Below are 6,502 nucleotides of genomic sequence, written 5' to 3'. Positions count from 1 at the left end.
TAGCTCTGTCCCTGCATGACAGCTGCTCCCCCAGAGAGTCCCTGAGGGAGCATAAGAAGAGTGCAGCTTCTCTAGTAACTGACTCTGAGATGTGCCCCCACCACTCCGCCACGGGCCCTGCCAGTTCTTCTACAATGCACCGGTTTGCTGAAGTCTTGGGTCAGCTGAGACAGTAGGAGATGGGCTCCCTCAGGCTGGAAAAGCATCCCTCGGCTAGCCAGCCACGTGACTGTCCCAACGCCCTCCTTGCACACCTACAGAGAGCAGGTGTTCTGTTGGAGCAAGAGCCGTGGCAGAGTGGAGGCACCGTTCCCCACTTCATGCCCCTCTGGTAAAGCCCACAGGGCCACCATGCCCATTTGGCAGGTACACGACTTGGTGCTGATGGCCACAGGAGCCACTCTGGGATTCTGAACATCTCGGTAGGTAGTTTTTGGTTGGTGGGTTTGTTGTTTGAAACATGGTCTCACTCTGCAGCCCTGGCTGGCATGGAAACCAGATCTACCTACCTTCCTCCGCCTCCTGGGTGCTAGGATTATAGTGTGGACCTCCATGCCTGTTGGGATATATAAATAGTATGATTATCTAACCCTGCTTTCTCGGTGGGAGGAGAGTCCCGCAAAGCTGAGGATGGAGAATGTCTGCCAACCGCAGGGGTGCCTCACAACGGATCAGCTTTGGGTACATGAAGTGGGAGAGTCCCTCCCTCCTCCATCTCACCCATGAGGTGATGGGGGACTGGAGAGGGACAGACACTTGCCTCAGGTAGCACAGCTGATTGGTGACAGAACCAGGAGTCACAGCCATGTCCCCTGAATCTACTACCCTCATTCCAGACTCCACCACCAGGGTTAAATGTCAGGTGAGGAGCAGGTGTCAGCCACCCCCCCCCCGCCCCCTCACCCCTACGGGGTTCCACGAGAATCCCAGGGTAAGCTTTATACTGGAAGAAACCAAAACAGCAAAGCAGGAGGTGTGCAGGGGCTATGGGCAGTCTGGGACTTGCTGGGGTTTTGTGACAAGGACAGAGGAGAGAGGAAGGAAAGAGGGGGTGGTGCTTCACATAAGAGATCAGTTCCTGGTGCCCCGTTATCACGAATTCATATCTCTGAGGCAGCAGTGGAAACAGGATGCGGGCTTCCTTTGAGGAGTTGGTGCCCCAAATTGACGAATGCCGTTCCACACGTGAGTGTCACGGGAGAGGCAGTGGGGCTAACTGGTCGGTATAGTTGGGCTCCTAGCTGTGTGACAGGAGATGTGTTGCTCGACCTCTCTGGGCCTCTGAATAGAATCTACATTACGGGCTGTTGGGGCTCGTGGGATGGCGCTTCACTGATGGTGACAAGAGGCTTTGTCACACCGGAGGAGCACTTAGCTCTTCTCTACGCAGTGGCTCGGCCAGTTTCATCCTGTTCATTCTTTAGTCATCTAATATCTATCCCAGCCCTCAACCCCAGGAGTCCAAAACACACACACTATTGGAACAAAGAGAGACCCTGCTATGTACACAGCTTCCAGACAGGCCCAAATCTTCCCCAACATGTCCTTCCATGCTGCTGGCCCAACTCCTGGCCCAGAAGCACCTTGTAGTGCAGGTTGTCTGGGTCCCTGCCAGGTGTCAGCTGCTTTGCATGGGTGGAGAGGCAAGGGCCCTGCCCTGTCCCGAGAGTCACCACCCAGGGACCTGCTTGGCCCTGTGGGTGTCACATGCACACAGGAGCCACAACCCAAGTTCTCGTCCACACAAGATTACTAGACGACATATTAGAGGCTCTGAGCCTTACACCCAAGGGGTAGGATTTGGGCTTCTTTCAAACCAGTCAAAACAGAAGGAACTGCTCTGCTCTGGAGTCAGACGTCCTGAGGTTTGACTACTGTCTGACTTCGCTGGCTGGGTGACATTCAGGAAGTTATTTAACGTCGCTGAGCCCATTTCACCAATCCAAAAGCTCAACCAACATAAGGATTGCTTAGAAAACTAAATGTGTCGGGCGGTGGTGGCGCACGCCTTTAATCCCAGCACGCGGGAGGCAGAGGCAGGCGGATCTCTGTGAGTTCGAGACCAGCCTGGTCTACAAGAGCTAACTCAAGGACAGTCTCTAAAGCTACAGAGAAACCCTGTCTCGAAAAACAAAAACAAAAAAATCCAAAAAGGGGAAAAAAGAAGAAAAGAAAGGAAACTAAATGGTAACTGAGGAAGAGAGGAAGAGCTGTGCTCCCAGCAGCTGCTCCTACAGAGAGCGCACTTTTTTTTTTGAACAGTGCCTCACATAAGCCCAGGCTGGCTGGGAACCTAGATGTGTAGAAATCAAGGATGTCCTTGAATTCCAAGTCTTGCATTACAGATACGGTCTACCATGCCTGGCTTTCAAATCTCTACTTTATCAAAAAGAATGCCACACTTCAGTGAACCTCAAATCACCAACTATGGGGTACACCTCTCTTTATATACCAACAAGAGAGTCCACTGGCAGGCTGGCCAGGCAGCTCAGTCCGAGAGGCGTTTGTCAAACACCCAGAAGCACCTGGGCTTGATCCCAGAATCCACATAAAAAGCCGGGCGTGGTGGGGTTGGCGATCCCAGTGCTGGGGAAGCAGAGAGAAGGGTCCTTGAGGCTCTCGGGACCTATTAATCCGGTCAAAGGGCCAAAGAACCTAACTAACACGCCAGGCAGGTCTCGATGAGAGGCCCTGGGGAAGTGCACCCAAGCCTGTCCTCCTATGTACACACACACACACACACACACACACACACACGATGGTAACTGTCGAGTACACCGCCAGCCGTTGAAGGCGCACCAGATGCTATAGCACAGAAGACGCTAACGTTGAGGAAGTGGACCTCTCCGAATCCGGAATCCGTGAGCTGTGGTCTGTGCAGGAAGAGAACAATCATCTTGTTACCCACCGGGTAGTTTCCCCTCTACCTCTGAGCTCCTCGCCTGCCCCCAGAAGCATCCTCTCTCTGCTCAGAGCTGATTATTTTTCTCTCTAACACTCGCTTATTTCTGAGAAATGAGCCCACACCGCTATCTCTACAACAATACAATCTGCCTCCAACCCTACCTTTCCACCCACCCCCTGTCTGCCATGGCTGGGACCACTTAACACACTGGAAGAGGACTCACTCCTCCCCATTCCCAGCCCATCTTCCCCTCCCTCATGCATGGTGGAAGTAATGTTGCAACTTGGGGTTAAACTGCTGGTTCTTTTTCAGCTATGTTTGTTCACTTGCTGGCTTAAGACAGAGTCTCGACGGGCGGTGGTGGCGCACACCTTTAATCCCAGCACTCGGGAGGCTGAGGCAGGCAGATCTCTGTGAGTTCGAGACCAGCCTGATCTACAAGAGCTAGTTCCAGGACAGCCTCCAAAGCCATAGAGAAACCCTGTCTTGAAACAAACAAACAAGACAGGGTCTCTCCATGTAGCTCTGGTTGTCCTAGAACTTGCTCTGTAGACCATGCTGGCCTCAAACTCACAGAGATCCACCTGCCTCTGCCTCCCGAGTACTGGGATTAAAGGTGTGTGCCGCCACCATGGCAAGGATTTTTTTTTGTTGTTGTTTTTTCGAGACAGGGTTTCTCTGTGGCTTTGGAGGCTGTCCTGGAACTCGCTCTATAGACCAGGCTGGCCTCGAACTCACAGAGATCCGCCTGCCTCTGCCTCCCAAGTGCTGGGATTAAAGGCGTGCGCCACCAACGCCCAGCTTCATGGCAAGGATTTTATGACTGTAATTAAATGTAAATTTATCTTGTAAGGCAGTCAGGCCACGACCCTTCCCACAGCAAGACAGACAGTGTTCCAGTCAGTCCACACGCTGTTTTGTTTTTTGAATAAGGGTTTCTCTGTGTAACCCTGACTGCCTATAGACCAGGTTGCCTTGAACTCAGAGATCTTCTTTAAGTAGCTTTTGCTAGGGTACTTAATCACAGTGACAGGATAGTAACTAGCACAGTAAGGTGATCTTCATTTGTTTGTTTGTTTATATGCATAATAAATATGTTTAGATGGGGTCTTGTAGTTCTGGCTGGCTCAGAAGGGCTATGAACTTGAACTGACTTGAACTGTATTTCTCCTGTCTCCATTGTCTCCTGAGTGAGCACCCTGACTGTGGTTCCACAGTGGGTGTCCTAGTAGAACACCATTCAGCAATAGAAAGGAACAGACTAGCTGGGAGGGGTGGCCCATCTCTGTAACCCCTAGCATTTATGAGACTAGAAAGAAGGATAGTCAAAGGTTCAAGGCCATCTTACTGAATGAGATCCTGTTTCAAAAATAATTGTAGGATAGATGGTTCAGTTGTTAAGAGCCCTGGCTGCTCTTTTACGTGTACCTGACTTGCTTCAGGTGATCTTATTTTATGTGCATGTGTGTCTTGCTTACATGAGGAGGTCAGAACAGGCTGTCGTATTCCCTGGAATTGAAGTTACAGATGGTTGTGAGCTGCCTGGTGGGTACAGAGAATCCGATCTGAGTTCTCTCCAAAAGCCAGGTGTGTTCCTAACCGATGAGCCGCCTCTCAAGATCTGCTTTGCCAATTTGTTTGTTTGTTTGTATGTTTGTTTGTTTTTCAAGACAGGGTTTCTATGTGGCTTTGGAGGCTGTCTTGGAACTAGCTCTTGTAGACCAGGCTGGTCTTGAACTCAGAGATCCACCTGCCTCTGCCTCCGGAGTGCTGGAATTAAAGGGTGTGTGCCACCACTGCCCAGCTAGAAAACTATTCTTAACAATGACTTTTTTTTTGTTGTTGTTGTTTGTTTGTTTTGTTTTTCGAGACAGGGTTTCTCTGTGGCTTTGGAGGATGTCCTGGAATTCACTTTTTAGAGCAGGCTGGCCTCGAACTCACAGAGATCCGCCTGCCTCTGCCTCCCGAGTGCTGGGATTAAAGGCAGGCGCCAGCAACACCCGGCAACAATGACTTTTAAACTGTTATTATTATTATTGGTTTATTTTTCTGTTTCTCCTCTAATAAATCAATGAATTTAATCTTTCTTGTGTTTGGTGTGTGTGTGTGTATGTACAACATACCACAGCATGGAGGAATTAGAGAGCGGCTTTCAGGAGTTGGATCCTGGGGATCAAACTCAGGTCGTCAGCCTTGGCAGTAAGCACCTTTGCCCGTGGGCCATATCAATGACCTCGGCAAGCACTCAGAGCCCATTTCTTCAGGGAGAAGTCTGCACCTGTGCTGTGGCCCTCCTGTACAGCACGAGAGGACGCGGTGGGCTCCACCTTTCTTCCTGCTCTGACCACTCACAGACATTCCTCTGCAGAAGGCCATTTAATCTTTTGGAGCCTGAGGGTAAGGAGAACATGAAGGGTGAATAGCAAGGTAGGTTAGGACACGGCTGTCACAGGGCTCTGCTGCTTCTTGGAGAGGCCAGATTGAGAACCTTTGAAGTCTCCACGCACTCTGAGCACTGCAGGGGAAACTGAGGCCCAGAAGGGGAGGAGCAGTAAAACCTATAGCTAGTGGGGGTGGAGACCCTGACTTCTTTCCTGAGCTCTCTTTGTACCCAAAACAACCTCTGTGCTAGAAGGGTTTGTAGAACCGGCTCGGTCCTCTCCCCGGGGTTCGAGAGGCCGGCCAGAGCTGGATTCTCTGTGACCCTCCGGGCTCTCACTCCAGCCGGAACCGCGGGAGCCTGAGGCTTAGTGCAGTTGTCTACCGCCACCTCCAGGACGGAGATCGACACATCCGACAGCTTCTGTCCGCCCCAGTTAGCCACATATACACATCTGTATGCCCAGGCTAGAGCCCCGTGCCCAGTATGGGCCACTTGAAAGATCTATCATTCATTGTATTGCCTAAAAAAGAAACATACTGCCTGTTAAAATATAAAACCACCCCTATTAGTTGGACATTTTATTTTGAGCTACGCATGTGGTACACACCTGTAACCCAGCACTTGGGAGACGTAGGCAGAAAGATGAGGCGGGTCAAGACCAGCTTTCGCTAAACTTTGAAGCCAGATTGGGCTACATGTGACACTGTCAAGGCGACTTGGAGATGGCCCTTGCTGCTCTTGCAGAGGACCTGGATCCAGTTCCCAGATGGCTCAGCAGTAAAGGAACTTACCATGAAAGCCTGGAAAACTGAGCTTGATCCCAGGAGATCACATGAAGGTGTGAGAAGAGGAGTCTGCAGAGTTGTCATCTGACCCCCACACACATGCAGTGGTACACACGCCCTGTCCCATCACGCACACATGCACAATAATAGTACATCTGCAGAGAAACCCCGCCTCAGAAAACTCAAAACAAAATAGTACATCTGAAAGACATTTATTTGTTTGGGTTTTCTTTTCTTTCTTTTTAGTTATTCGTTTATTTATTTATTGAGACAGGGTTTCTCTGTATTGTTTTGGAAGCTGTCCTGGGTGGCCTCAAACTCACAGAGATCCGCCTGCCTCTGCTTCTGCCTCCTGAGTGCTGGGATTAAAGGTGTGCGCCACCACCGCCAGGCAAGATTTTTAATTTTTTTTTTTTTTTGGTTTTTCAA

The sequence above is a fragment of the Mesocricetus auratus genome, unplaced genomic scaffold (assembly GCF_017639785.1).
Source record: "Mesocricetus auratus isolate SY011 unplaced genomic scaffold, BCM_Maur_2.0 Super-Scaffold_100172, whole genome shotgun sequence".
Classification (NCBI taxonomy): domain Eukaryota; kingdom Metazoa; phylum Chordata; class Mammalia; order Rodentia; family Cricetidae; genus Mesocricetus; species Mesocricetus auratus.
This window is presented reverse-complemented; position numbering follows the sequence as displayed.